General features: G+C 37.4%; 1 protein-coding gene across 2 annotated transcripts in view; it reads right to left on the bottom strand.

Moving 5' to 3' along the window:
• LOC26528876 (short stature homeobox protein) overlaps nucleotides 1–12,037 on the bottom strand; it is a 70,868-nt gene extending 58,831 nt beyond the window's left edge. For both annotated transcript variants that reach the window (XM_015176413.3, XM_047009560.1), the window contains exon 1: nucleotides 11,984–12,037. The gene's annotated coding sequence lies outside the window, so the exon portion shown is untranslated. The remainder of the gene's footprint in view (nucleotides 1–11,983) is intronic.
• Between the last annotated feature and the right edge of the window lie 2,057 nt (nucleotides 12,038–14,094).

The following is a 14,094-nucleotide window of genomic DNA, read 5'->3' as shown; positions in this document are numbered from 1 at the left end:
AACACAAGGGATCTGCAGGAAGTAAAGGACTTCCTATCCTTCTTGGAACAGCGCTTCCTAACATTAGAGGCGATTGGGAAACCAAGAAACGAAAATCGCAGCATTGAAAAACCAAGTCCAAGGAAGACATGCGCAACAGCATCTGGGACAATCAGTACCCTATGTGCTTTCTGCGAAAGAGTAAAGCACAAACTCTTCCAATGTGAAAAGTTCAAAATCAAATCCGCAGCAGAGCGGCTTAATTGGGTGCAGAGACAAAAATTGTGTGTCAATTGCTTCAATACGGACCATATGGCAAAAAATTGCTCTTGGAGGGGATGCTTTAAATCCGATAAAAAAACATAACACAATGTTGCATTTAGAAACAGGCAACCAAATTGCTACATCTGCTTCTGCAGCTTCTGCGTATGGAATTGGCAGAAAATACACCCTGTTGGCAACGGCCAAGGTAGTGGTAAAAGGGATCAATGAAAGGAAAGGAGAATTTCGAGCACTCCTGGATAGCGGCTCACAAGTAAATCTCGTCTCAGAGAGACTGGTAAAGAAGTTATCGTTAAAAATTAGCGAGACTAAAGTGCATATAAATGGAGTGGGTGGTCAACCACAGATAAGAGTAAGCTTGGTTGTAAGGTCAAGATACAACAAGTTCGCAATACTAGTTGAGACATTTGTATTGCCACACATAATAGGTGACCAACCCACAGAACAAATAACGCAGAAAGTCACATTACCAGACAACATTCAATTAGCGGACCCAACATTTGATAAACCCGGAAAAATTTGATATGCTGTTGGGAGCTGATGATCACTATGCTATACTGCTACCAGAAAGGAGACGGGGCAATCGAAACCGTCCAACATTACAAAACTCAGAGTTTGGATGGATGGTTGCTGGCAGAATTAATATGTCAACGTCAGCTTCAATCACATGTATGGTAGGTAACTTATGGAACCACATCAGCCCCATATTTAGCGACGAACTGTCTGGAATTAGCATTAACAAATGAATTTTATGTTGTTAATTGTCTCACAGCACCAGACATTTCGTCCTTCAAAATAAGATCTCTTTGTCCAAATATGTCATATAATTTTTGGATGGAACACCTTATTGTAAGAGAGTATAAGTTATTTAAGTTGGATATTTAATTATTGTTCTCTTTATTAGCGGCTAACTTGCCGACTCGAAATATATTTAGAAACTAAACTTATAATATCTTATAAAGACCCAAAGAAGCCCACAGCCAACCAAGAATTGCTGAATCAGCGCCTCGTGCCTCGCTGGTGGCCGCGGTCAATGCGCCTCAGCTGGAGGATCATATTTCGGACGACCGTGAGACCGACTAAATAGCTGACACAGCTACTGTGACTATGTTGCAATTGCTTCCGCTCACTATTTTGCTTGGCTCGTCATAACTCCTCCCTCAGCTAAGTGATGGACGTCCTCGGACTTCTTCAAAGCGGTCTTAAGGCTTGTAATCAGCTGGGCTTGATGTTTTAATTTCCAACGGCGACGAACCTCGTAGATGATGAAGATTGCCACCGCACTTATGGCCAAAGTAGCACCACTACTGATGATGGAACCAGATACCAGGTTGGAGCGAAGTTGACCTATGTTTTGTAGGTTGGTCAAGCTTAGCTCATGTAGAAGTGGCAGACTTAGTTTCTCCCGATGGCTTGTTATGTTGATTTGGGAGATAGCTGCAACCATTGGTTTCTTCTTCAATGCCCCATAGTTGTTAATGAACAGGGTGCCGTTAATGGTTACCTCATCATCGAATGTTGCTAGGTATGTGCCAGCAACCACTTGTGTTTGATTGACCCTGTTGGTGATGGTTGCGGTGACATCATTGATGATTATTATTCCATCATCTACCACTGTCAGTGGATCCAGATGACTGGAACGAGTGCCGCATCTCGCCGGTGTCCCAGATATGAGGTTCTGCGCGCAATTTGGTGTTGGTGATCTTCTGCAGAATGTTGTGCTCACCGCCACATCACACCCAGTAACCGCATACGACTCTGTACCACAGTCCGCAACTATGCTACCCTTTTCAAAATCTAAAACTATATTTTTTCTTTGAACGGGATAAACATTAATTTTCTTACATGCTAATTTTGGATTAGGATATTTAATTAGAAAGTGTAGGATTTCGTTATTTTGGAAAGCCTTAATGCTAGCCACCTCTAGGATATCAGTTACACTAATGTTAGTGAGATGTTTGTTTTTGATTTCCTCAATATCAAGGTCATTAAGAATTACGGGGCTGATTAAATTTGCTTTAGCAAGTGTAATAGTTAATATCAAATTTTGAAGGTCTGAAATTACCATTCTATTTTTTGCCAGGACAGTTTCAAATAAGTGTTCAATATTTAATTCATCAATTTTGCTTATTTCGTTTAAAGAGTTAGTGAGCTTATTTAATCTATCTTGGAGTTTGCTATTTATTTCAATCTGTCTATTTCCTTGTTCGCTTAACTGATTTTGTCTAAATTTTACTTGTTCCCAATCATCAAAATCGGGTGTACCTGCAACTACTTTAAGAGCAGTGCCTAGTATGTTTAGGCTCCTAGCATACCTATGATGAACTCTTAATGTCCCTATTAGTGTACTAATTCTATCGATATCTGCTAGTATTACTTTCCTCACATGTTCTTGTTTGAACGACTCCACCAACACTCTCGTTTCTTCGGCGTAGGTTTGGTATGACGTCACGTTTGTTGTATGTCCAAGGTACGCGTAGTCATCCCAAATAGTTACATCTCCGTCCATTACAGGTATGTAATTGGACATCGAGTAATCCGTCAATTTCACCGAAGCCACCAATAAAGCCGTTAGTATCGGCAACAAAAGTTTAATCCTAAATGAAATATTAAAAATTAGAAAATAATGAAAAATATTTTATCGAAGGTTGTCCTTATGGACCACCCTCCCTTTTATGAGAACAGACGTTCCCAGGTCTGCCTCAACCGTACCCTCTGTATAGAGTGGGGTCAGTTTGTTACCTAATCGTTTGTTAGATTTCACCCATACCTTGTCTCCTACTCGATATCTTTTTTCAGCCCTTTTTTTATTCCCCTGTTCCAATTGTTTGATCTGCGTCTTTTCGAGTTTTTTTCGAATAGTCGCCTCCATTTCTGCGGTTGATGTATGGACTATTTCTATCGGTTGCTTGTTTGTCACCGAATGGATGGTTCTGTTATATTCTATTGTTGCCATCAGTATAACATCAACTGTCTCGTTGGTTTGAGAACTAAGTTTTTTGCATCTTGCGATCTCCGTCAGGGTGCTATGGAATCTCTCCACCTGCCCATTCGAAGTGCTATGCAATGGAGGTGCATTTGCAATATGAATATCAAAATTATTTGACAACAATGATTTTATTGTCTCAGAATTTAGTGACCGTTCGTTGTCACAATAAATAGTTTTAATTTTCGGAAAGAGGTTAATTAGCTGGAGTAATGGAGCTTTTATGTCGACAATAGCTCGGGAAGCAATGGGCTGTACTACAGCGAACTTGGAAAATTTGTCAAGACATGTAAGAAAGAGCTTCTTGTCTGTTGAAAAGACGTCGACATGTAGAATTTCTCCTGCAAAAGAAGGAATGGGTGTGACACCTAATATGTGTTTCTTAGGGTGTCTGTCATATTTTGCAACTGAACAAATTTTGCAATTTGCAGCAATCTCTGTTGCTAGCCTGTTCATATTTGGAAAAAAATAATCGCGAAGTACTTGCTTAACATTTTCCTGAGCTGCTCGATGAGCTCTGTTATGCTCAGTGGTTAATATTTCCCTTTGCTCCGTTCGGTCAGGGATATCGCTGACTAGGTACTTCGAATACCTAAAAGTTGTAGTTGGGAACATTTCTACGAGACTATGCTGAATGAGGGCAAGCACTGGAAGTTCGCAGTGAATTGCATTGACTACATCCGCATTTACCACATCTTGCAACGTTTGCATTAATGTGCTCCTATCAGACACTTGAATAACATGTCTTGTTTTTGTCTGAAAAAGTAAGAATGTTCTTACCGAAGGGAAATCTGCTTCTTCAATGATAATTTGATTCCTAAAGCAATTGACCGGTTTGTCCGTTGAGTCAATGGTGTAGGTCAGTGATTCTTCGCTATGTATTGTAGCGATGTCCGATTCTTGAGACTGTAAAGCATTTATATTTTGCCTCGACAGCGCGTCGGCGACTTTATTTTCTTTCCCTGGCTTATAAATAAGCTTCGCGTTGTGATCATCTATAATAGATTTCCATCGTTTTATTTTTGCGTTTGTATTTCGATCGGACACTGCGAAGGTGAGGGGTTGATGATCGGTATAAATGTTTAAGTCCCTAACTCCGTAAATGTAATTTCGAAGTGTTTTCAAAGCCCAAACAATTGCCAAGAGTTCCCTTTCATTAGTCGCCAGGTCAGGTTCGTTGTCCCGCAATGTTCTCGAGATCATTGTTATGGGTCTTCCATCCTGCGACAATACTGCTCCCAGGCCGTGCCCCGAGGCATCTGTAGTTAGGTCAAATGGCTTTTTGTAATCCGGGTATCTTAACATGACATCTTCAGAGGCTAAGATATTTTTAAGTCTATCGAATGTTTGCAGCTGTGTAGCTGTAAGTTCGACTTTGACTTTTCTGGAGTGGTTGGTGCTAACCTTCCCATTGTCTCCTTTAAGAATTTCCGTAAGTGGTCTAGCAATTGCGGCATAGTTTTTTATAAAACACCTATAATAGCTGGATAGGCCTAAAAATGACCTTAGCTCGTATAAAGATGTTGGTGGTTTAATAGACTGTATAGCCTGAACCTTTTCTAGTGAAGTTTTTATACCTCCCCTAGTAACAACAAACCCGAGGTATTCGACGCTTTTTTTGAAAAACTTCGATTTTTCCTGGGAAACTCTCATGCCCGCATCACCAAGACACTGAAGAATTATGTCAATGTGTTTAACATGATCTTCTTTTGTTTCGGAAAATATAATGACATCGTCCACGTAGACGTGACATATTTTACCGATGTGTTCTCGTAGAACATCATCAATGGCCCTCTGAAAAATACTTGGGGCGTTTTTTAGTCCAAATGGGAGTCGACAAAATTCGTACTTCCCACTGTTGACAGAGAAGGCGGTTTTCTCCCTATCCCCCTCTGCCAGCTCGATCTGGTGGAATCCCGACTTTAGGTCCAAAGTCGAGAAATACTGTGATTTTCCCATGTTCGACAGTATTGTCGTAATAGAGGGAATCGGATATTTGTCCGACACAGTTACCTGGTTTAGTTTTCGAAAATCAATGACCATTCTTTTCTTTTTATGGCCGAGTTCATCAACGCCTTTTTTATCTACAACCCAAATGGGATTATTATATGGCGATTTCGATGGTCGTATAATTTTATCTTTTAGAAGTTGCTTTATTTCCGTGTTAACGAAATCAGATACCCCCAATGGGTATGGGTATGGTCTTGAGAATACAGGTTCTCCCTGTGTTCGAATGGTTGCCACTGTGTTTATATTAAAAGGTAAAGCTATTTTGGGGTCCGCGAAGGAAGAAGCTCTTAGCTTAATCATTTTTTTAAATTTTTCTTTTATAGCAAGAGGAACATCTTCATCATTTATTTCAATGAAGTTTACGTCAGCACATTTGTGCAACATAATATCCTCAGAGCCCCCATTAAAAAAAATTTTACTTTTCGTAAAATTGATAGTGGCGTTTACTTTTCTTAAAAGATCTAACCCTATAATAGCGTCAAAGTCAGCTAAAGTGGATAAAATGAAGAAAAAAGATTTTTCTCCGAAGAGGCTGATTTTACATTTTTTGGTAACAGAAGAGGAGCCATGGATAGATTTAACTTGAAACGGACTCTGCACTGGGACTATGTGTTCTAATTCGGACAATGGTTTAATGTAATTTTTTGATGCCCCAGTGTCTACTAGAATTTTTATTGTTCTCCCGTGCAATTGTTTAATGATGTACGGGAGGAAGGATGCTGGCCTAAAAAATTACAGGCTTCAATGTCGGATTGCTCATCCTCGAAATGTGTTACAGCATCTTCTGCTTTTGATTCATAATCTTCGTCACCGTCTGGCACAACTTGATTATGATTCACATTTTGACGGCTTTGCGTCGAATTTGCGAAAGGCTTTCTTTGTTGATATGCAGTTGGCTGTTTAAAGCGCGATGTAGATGGATCAACATCCATTGGCTCAACAGGCTGAATTGGATTTCTGCCTTGAAACTTGGACTTTGAGCTATTATATTGTCTGGCACTTTGATTCCCTTTGCCATGGTAGTTCTGTTTTTTAGTGAAATGTGGGTTTTTGTTATGACCCGAATTTGAGTTACCATCTTGATGGTACTGTGATTTTTTTGATTGTTCTTGGTTGTTAACCGAATTTTTGTTTTTGTCGTCTGCAACCTTTGCAAAGGTTGCAGCGAAATTTGCGTATTCGTTACTGGCTTCAGCCTCTTGTGCCATTGCAAGTGCAATTGGCAGAGTCTTGGGCCTTGCCGGTAGGACATGTGCTTTGAGGGACTTTTCCAGTCCCGAAACAAAAGAATGTAACGCATCCTCGCGATGTTGTTCATTAAGGGTTAAAGCCGTCGATGTATCGTACGTCATTAACGTTTTGTTTGTCAAGAGAGTTAAGGTCTTTTCGATTTCGTCGTAATACTCCAAAAGAGATAGTTCTCCCTGTCTAAGTATACCCAATTTCTGTTTTATAACACGAGCTGGAGTTTTGTCTGCATATGTAAAGTCTAATCTTGAAATTATGGCGTCAAAGTTTAACGCGGTGTTGTAAGAGGAAAGAGTCGAACTTGCTGTACCCCTAATTTTGTTTCTGATTATTCCCACTGCCTGGTAGTGTGTCGAACTCCCATTGTATGGGCGGAACAAATCATAAGCAAATGTTGCTGCTGACCGCCATGCAACATACTCTGCTTGACTACCACTAAATTCAGGGACTGATCTCACTATGTCAAGTGGTTCTTTGCACTCAACTCCTGGTACTATTTTTACTGTTTCAAACACTTCCACTTCCGGTGTGGACATTTTTAACTCATTCACTTGTCTGGTTAAATCTCCTATTTTTTCTTCTAAATGTGTTGAAAATTGTTGAGACTGAGCATTTAAAGCAGATTTCACTGCTTCTTGCATTAAATTAAATACTTCTTGGGCATTCATTTTTGTTTTATTCTCTTCACTTTCAGCACTCGATTTTATTTCTTTACACAGCTCTACCAACTCTTCGTCACTGCAATCACTTATCATAAGGAATTTTTTTCCTATTACACTTTATTAGAGCAAATTTTGTTTTATAACTAAAATTTTAATATATTTTTTTATTTATTATTTATTCCTTTTTTTATTAAAAAATGGAAAAAAATGGAAATCAAGAACAAAAATCTCACTTACATGAAATACATTGACTGCAATTTAAGATATTTCCTCCTTATTTTAGTTATAACAAATTCCCCAAGTGTCAGTCAGATGTCGGTGTGACGGGCGGTGATGACGTTGTTCGATGTTTGGATTTGTAGTTTTTCGCCTTTAGCTCTCCTAATGGTTTTATGTTTCCACAAAAAATTTTTTGAATTGTTGTTATTCACACGCGTTGTGTTTCGTGGATTCGCGTTTGGTTTACGTAGACTTTCACCCACGGAGTTTCGATTATTTATTTTAATATATTTATTTTAAATATTAAATATTTTTCTTATGCCGTTGGGCGCCAGTTATTTAAGTTGGATATTTAATTATTGTTCTCTTTATTAGCGGCTAACTTGCCGACTCGAAATATATTTAGAAACTAAACTTATAATATCTTATAAAGACCCAAAGAAGCCCACAGCCAACCAAGAATTGCTGAATCAGCGCCTCGTGCCTCGCTGGTGGCCGCGGTCAATGCGCCTCAGCTGGAGGATCATATTTCGGACGACCGTGAGACCGACTAAATAGCTGACACAGCTACTGTGACTATGTTGCAATTGCTTCCGCTCACTATTTTGCTTGGCTCGTCATAACTTATACAATAAAAAAAAAGAATCGTCCTCCAACTAACCTGCTACCTACCTCTGTGAATAACGTTTCTTCTGGCTCGTCTGCAACTGTTGGTGAGTCAAAAAACTAATTTCTTCCCTACCTCTGGCCTATCAGAACGTACGGGGACTAAAGTCTAAACTCTAGACTCTGTGTAGATAGTTTAACCTTTAACTTTCATATTCTTGCCTTTACTGAAACCTGATATTGCCGATGCTCAATTTTTCACTCAAAATATTTAATATATAGACATGATCGGACTATTCGTAATAGTGGTGGTGTTTTGATCGCTGTTGATTCGGCGTTCTCGTCTGAAATTGTCGAGTCTTCCAATCAGGACATTGAATTTGTTTGTGTTCAAAATTTTTTCAAATTCCTTTTCTGCCTATATTACTTGTTCGTATATTCCACCACAGTCCGACTTGGCAGAATAAATTCACCATTTGGAAGCTATTGAACTTGTTTCCTCATATCTCTCTGACAAAGACTTGCTCGTTGTTCTGGGAGATTTTAATTTACCTGAGATTGCCTGGACCCTCTCATTTGATTCTTTATTACTGCTGCCCTCCTTGTCACATTGTTTCATAGATGGTCTGCTTGAGTTGTCCCTAACTCAAATAAATCCCGTCCGGAATAGTCGTAACAGATCACTAGATCTGGTATTTGTGTTGGATTCTTCCAACTGCGATGTTTCCAGGACTGATCCCTTAGTTATCCCTGAAGACAACTTTGATCCAACTCTGGATGTAACCATTGACCTTCCTTTTAAGGTTAGGTCTCGATATAATAACTCGATGCCTCCAACACGATGTTTTCGCAAAACAAACTTTATTAAACTTAAAAAATTTTTGTTAACTATCGATTGGTCATATCTGTATACCTGCACGGATATGGACTCTGCCATTTCTGTCTTCTATAAAACTCTTGAGTCGTTCTTCGATGTTTGTGTCCCGCGTTTGACCCAAGAATGGTCTGATAGACCTCCTTGGTTCTTACGTGAGTTATGTAACTTGAAGAACGTAAAATCTAGATGCTATAAAAGACTTAAAAAATTCGGTAAAGTATTAGCCTGCTCAATTCCGTCAAACCAGCATATGCACCTGGCGCTGACGGAATACCAGGTTAACATTAGAGAGCTGCATGAATGATAGAAAAATCAATTCGAGTTAACAACATTCAAAACCAAATAAATGAATTGAATGACTTTGAAAATCGACTTCAACTAAATGAGTGTGCGACGTAAAAATCAGTCGCACAACATTCAAACGAAACAAAACGAATTGAATGAGTTAGAAAGTGAGTCAATGAGTTGCTATGATTCGAATGCATTCGAATTCGAATTCTGATTTTAGTATTTAGTATTTATTTGTATATTTTTTAACTATATGTGATTACTGTGGCTCAGTGGGGACCTACTCAGACTACAATACTGTTGTTATCGGGTTCAAACTCCCTACAGAGATAGAGAAGAATTTTTTTTCCAAATAGTGAAGTATATTAAAAAGTAGATCCGTTGTGTTCATATATGATGGATTAAAGAATATAATTTTTTTTTTATAATATATTAGAAAGCCTTATTTATGTTTTCACGGTTCGTGGCAACTAGGAATCTAATTTAGAAAAAATAGTTTTTACAAAATTTGTCCCAAATTGTCAAATCCTGTGTCCTTAAGTTTTTGGTGTATAGCATATTTTAATTTTAATAGCCCCCATTTCGCCATTATTTTCCATACATTTTTGATAAAATAATTAGTTTTTGTTGCTTTTAAACATCACAATAAAAATGAGTCAATTCGAATAATTGTAATGATTCGAGTGCCTTAGTACAATTCGATGTTCTGACACTCAATTCATTGCCTTTCATTAAACAGAGTTACGTATTTTGCGAGATATGACAAGTAGAAACTCACACTCATTAATTTTATTGTGTAGTTGTCACTCATTTATTTGAATTCAATTCGAATGGATTCATTTGACTTTGACTTTGCTTCCATTCATGCAGCTCTCTAGTTAACATCTCAACTGCTGCATTTTTGTGGCTCAATTAATTCGTCATTCCAACATGGGTTTAAAAAACGTAGATTGACAACTACTAACCTATTAGAATTTACATCTTATTTGATCAAAGGATTCAAGACTGCCGTGCAAACTGACGTCATTTATACTGACTTCAGCAAGGCCTTTGATTCTGTTAATCATACTCTGTTTTTATATAAGTTGAACGCAATTGGCATCCCCAGCCTTTTGCTTGATTGGATTCTTCAATATCATTCTAAGCGTACACAAAAGGTCCTCTTTACCTCATATATATACATACACATATCGTCTTTGTGCCTGCTTCTTCCGATCTTAATGATCTTCAGAGTTGGTTGCTTTAGAGCGGCTAGATATTGTAACGTAGACGGCCTGGGTGGCAACTCAGACAGTAGGCCAACTGTCTCCATCAAGTAGCGGTCCTATTTTCTACGGCTGGGCACACTAAAAACGGCGCCACAGGGAGGGATAGTGTTTTTTTGAGCTAGCGCGGCCAACTTAAGAAGACGAGGAGAGGAAAAAAGGAGAGAGAAAGAAAGAGGGCTGAAGAAGAGCCTTTCGCCGTTACGAAAAATTGAATGGAATTAAATAAACGAAAGAAAATAACTATCTCTGTTTTCTTTGCGATTCTGCTAACTTGAGGCCACTTGAACTTACTTCGCATGGTACGCGTCAACGTCCAGACAATATAAAACGAGAGTATCCAGATATCGGTATTGGGGTCGATTTATTTTTTTATGATCGCGTTTCACAAAAATGATACATGCAATCCATAGGGTCTACTTCGGAGATTATGAATCCAAATTTTTAAGTCCGGTTGAAATTCATGGTTGCTAGAGGCGCCCAAAGTTGAGGCAAGTCGCAACATTAAAACTGAGTATTGGGCGATTTCAAGAATCGAACTTGAACTTTTTTGTTTTATTTGAAAAGTATGTTCTTTCTTAATAGCATACATTATGATAATTACTAAAATCGTTGAACTAGAAGCGATTAGAATACTCTAAATATTGTTTTTAACTTTGGTGGAATACAACTAACAAGGATCAGCTAGGTAAAATATTTACCTATCAGATGTATATGGTCCGAATCTGCGAAAATTTGCAAATTCGATGCGTTAGCCATAAAACTATAAAAATCTCGTCTAAAATATGCGCTGCAGGTATAAGAAACAAGAAGTGCGCATGCATGTTTCACTGTCAATTGTGCGTTGTTAATTGTTAACATTGCACAATAATGTATTAAAAATACTACTTGACTATAAACATATATCCGTCTTAGAAATATTTTCTTGATAGTTACCTAGTTGCCGGCGGAAATAGGGAAATCTAATTTTAAGTAATAGATAATTGGGTTACTTCAGGTTTAATAAATTTTGGATTTCCACGTTTTCCTTTATTGAGTGCAAATCAGAACTGCTACATTTCTCCCATTCATTGCAAAATCAAGTGGATGGAATTTACGTTGAAACTTGCCTAGACACTTCCCTGGCCAAGATAAACAAAGAAGGATAAAACTCCTTGTAAGGATGTACATAGAAAGAATTAGGTAATTTGCCCAAGCTGAATTCTTTCGAAAGCTAGGATTAAAAATTCAATGATGGAAACACGACAAAAAGATTTCTTGAAAATAATAAAATGACATCATTAATGACAGTTGTTAGAGTGAGATTATTAAAAGGTTGGCTGTTATATTGAATATTATAAATTGAAAGGTAATGGTAAATTTTGAAAAATTCGCCGAATATACTTCAAAAACTGTTCAACTTTTGACTGAATTGTATACGCAAAACAAAAATCCTACACCAACAGTACATTGGATTTTGGTTCACGGAAAGGACACAATAGAGTATCAGTGTTTAAAAATTGGAGAGCTATTCGAAATAGCATAGGAACGAAAAAACATAGGAATGAAATACAATGAATACCTTTTTATAATGCCGGCTGCCTCTTTGGACCAACTTATTGCATCGCTAAGAGACTTGCTATTATGAACGGATTTGAAAAATAGTAACTGTAAATGAGCTCATTTTGTATTTGTAAATATAATGCCTCGCCCCTTTCCGCCCTGGTAATTTGAAATAATTCGATTATCTCCCGTAATTTTCTACTTTGTCAATCAAATTTGGCACACTCAAATTTGATACTAATATCCAGCAAAATTGGCCATATGGCCGGAGTTGGCCGTTGGCTGGTGGGGACGCTAGGGTGCTCGTATGATTGAGCGAAATACTAACATATGCTTATAAAAAGCATGTGAAAATCCATTTGTTTAACTAATTTGTCGTGGTGCTGATTAAGAATACATACTTTATATGTGCCATTTGTGAAATCAATTCATGTTCAAAACAAAAATCCATAGCTCGCAAATGACAGTTGATCGTTTTTTCTTATTTGATCTGCTTCGTATCATAACCGAAAAGATTGTCCAGAAACGATCTCGCTCTGAGCGGCTCTCTTTGTTTTGTTTTGAATTGGTTTTTGTCAAGCGCTTTGCATTGACTCATTCGTGTGATGCTCTCAAATGAGCGTCGCGTAAAGAGTAATACGATTTTCGCTCACACAAAGAGTCTCAACAAAAGACAGTTTGACTAAAAAACTCAACAGAAATGATCTTTGCCTATCGTGTGCATGTAAATACATACACACATATACATAAATGTAAATAAGAATGAAAATAATAAAAAAACAATGTTTTGTTTTGTTTTTTAAGGAACAATAATTTTATTTTGTTTTTCATAATATTAATTTTTTTTTTTAAATGGAGTTTAGTTTAACAACTAATAACGCGTTAAGATTTTCAGCAGATATAGAGCTTCGTCTTTCACTTAAAATAAAGTGAAGGGCTGAAAATGCTCGTTCTACAGATACCTGAGTTGCCGGTGTTGCTAGAACAACGTACGCGAGTGCACTCAAATGTGGCAACTTAAGTCTGAGATCATTAAAAAACTCCAAAACATTGGTGTTTAATGGTAAACGACCATATATTGAGTCAAAACTTTCAATGTCAGCATAAATTTTTAAAAGTTTTGCAGAGACATTGTCTTCTTTGATTTCTGTCACTGTCTGGACATCATCTAAATATGCCGACAAAAGTGTTTTCTCTTCAGCCGAGGATGCAATCGAAAAAGTTGAAGATAATGATACGTTCATATCTTCAGATGCAGGAACTTCAAGCGCTGGAACATTTTGTGCTGTCTGTAATAATAGAGCAATAATAATGTTAACATCTTTCTTTGATGTTAGTTTTGTATTACTTTTCCACGAAGACAATTTTAATTGTTAATACAAGTAACTACTAACATAAAACATAAATGACACAGGACAACAATTTTAACCATTCTGCAACTTACATTCTTTAACTCGAATAACCTATATGCAATTTTCTTTAAATTAAGCTTTGCCACCCTTTTCTGGTCATTACTCAATATGCAATTAACTCTTGGGTCCATGAAAATGGCAGCTAACAATGCTTCATTTTCTAAAAGTTTTAACTCTCTTATCTTAATCTGGGCCAACAGTTTCTTTTTTATGAAATTTGTACTTTTTTCGCATGCCAATTTAAGCTCCATCCAAATAATAAAAAACTCACTAAAAACTAGATTTTTATCTTGCAACTTTAAAGTAGCTTCATATGATTCCTTAAAGGCGTCAATATAAGACTCCATCCAGTCCCAATCTGCGTCAACATAAATGTAAGACTCGGTAGTCAGAAAGTCCTTTAAATCAACCAATTTTGTCATCATCAAATAAGTTGAATTCCATCTTGTTATGACGTCAAGCGATGGGATGTTTTTTTTATGTTCGATTAATAAACGTCTGTACAGGTAACAAATATACAAAGATGTATTATATATATTTATGAAATAAATAAACATTACTTACCTATTAGTTTCTGTGCGCAGCATTTTGCATAATGTGCGACAAGAAGAAATTTTATCGTTAATTTCGTTGACCTTATTCACATCAGTTACACACAATTGCAAGGTGTGTGCTGCACATCTCACTAGGTGAATATTGGCCAACTCAATGGTGTCTA

The sequence above is a fragment of the Drosophila willistoni genome, assembly GCF_018902025.1.
Source record: "Drosophila willistoni isolate 14030-0811.24 chromosome 2L unlocalized genomic scaffold, UCI_dwil_1.1 Seg168, whole genome shotgun sequence".
Lineage (NCBI taxonomy): Eukaryota > Metazoa > Arthropoda > Insecta > Diptera > Drosophilidae > Drosophila > Drosophila willistoni.
Note: the sequence above shows the minus strand (reverse complement) of the source record. Positions and strands in the feature narration are given on the sequence as shown.